A 1,798-nucleotide genomic window follows, 5' to 3' on the forward strand; every position below is an offset into this window, starting at 1 on the left:
TTTTTTTTTTTTTTTTTTTTTTTTTTTTTTTTTTTTTTTTGCTTGTCAAAAACCAGGTGTTTGTAAGTGTGTGGATTGATATCCGGGTCTTCAGTTTGGTTCCATTAGTTCTTCTGTCTGTTCTTATGCCAATACTGGGCTGCTTTCAGTACTGTAGCTCTGTAGTAGAGTTTGAAGTCAGGGATTGAGATGCCTCCCAGAAGTCTCTTTATTGTACAGGACACGGTTGGACATTCATGTGATGTGGCCTCCCGAAGCTGGGATCTCAGCACTGTCAATAGAAGGTAAGTGACTCAAGGCCCGCCTAACTGAAGCTCCATTCATGACCCACCCTCTCCCACCTCTACCTGACTGTCCCCAAATGAAAACAGCTTCCCTTTGCTAGGAATTTTTCTCTTTTGGGACAAATCCATGTAGGTTACTAAACCTATCAAGCAGTATAATGCTGTAGTCTTGAAATCTTAATAGCCAACTAACAGAAAATGGGGTCTTCCCTCTAGAAGCCAGTCCTGGGGTGGAGAAAGGAAGCAGCCCTGTTCCTGTTATCAGAGCCAATTTCCCACATCCTGGAGGCAGCTCCTCCCCATTAGAAATGATGGATCCTCCAGATGGTCCCTTGGGGAAAAAGATAAAAGAGAGAGCCAATGGGCATAAGGCTAAAGCCATCCGAGCAGGGAAGACTATAATAGACACCACACTTAGCCTCACACTGACTCCCATCTGTCTGCTCTACCCAGTTCAGGCAGACCCCAGAGGCTGGGCATTGTTTTTGTTAGCTCACATTTTAAACAACTGTATTATAGAAACATGACATATATTTTACATACATATGTTTCAGGCCCCATTTTCCATTATTTGGTCATTATGATTTTAGGACTATGACCTTATATGGCATGACGAGTTTAGTAATCTACATGGATTTGGTCAAAAAGAAAAGAACTGGTTCAAAAACTGTCCCTGCCATTTCCTAGCTGTGATGACCTCAAGCAGACGATTTCTCTGACCTCAATTTGCATATTGTCCGTTATCCCAGGCATCCAATTGATTATGTGAAAATTAGATGGAAATCAATTCAAAATGATAGACATACGAAATACAGAAGACACAGCATAAACTTTCCAAAATTGAGAGGAAAGAAACAAAACCAGGTCAATCTCTGTGTGGAGTTGGGGACTTAACTATCCCTCTGCCAGTAGCTGAGAGGCTTGACAGTCAGAAAATCAATAAAGCCGGAGCTGGCATGAGTTGCCCTGTCAGTCTACTCAAGTGGATGCGTGCTTCTGGAATGTTCTGTCCAAAAACAACATGTCCTTCTCAAAATCACTTAGGACAGGCAATGAGAGAGACACCGTGCTCAATGAGGAGATAAGCAGAGTACTGATCACGAAAGCTTGAAAAGGTTTGTTTCAAAATACGTTGGTTAAAAGTGTGAAAAAGGGCCAGCGAGATGGCTCAGTGGGCTAAGGAGTTTGCTGCCAAGCCTGATGACCTGAGTCCAGTCTCTAGGTCTCACATGACAGAAGTGAGCTATCCTCTGACCTCCACGTGTGTGCCATGTGCATGTGCAAGCACACATACAAATACACATATGTAATCAAACAACTTTAAAAAAAAAGAACTATCCCTTTTTGTATAAACAGGAGCTAAAGATTTACCTCAGTTGGTAAGCACTAGCCCAATGTATATCAAACTCTGGGTTTGATGCCTGGAACCCCAGAAACCAGGCATGGTTGTGCATCCATGCAATTCCAGCCCTCAGGAAGTCTCATATTTGTAGTAATAGGAGCGGCGGGGCTGC

This window comes from Microtus ochrogaster, linkage group LG1, assembly GCF_000317375.1.
Source record: "Microtus ochrogaster isolate Prairie Vole_2 linkage group LG1, MicOch1.0, whole genome shotgun sequence".
Lineage (NCBI taxonomy): Eukaryota > Metazoa > Chordata > Mammalia > Rodentia > Cricetidae > Microtus > Microtus ochrogaster.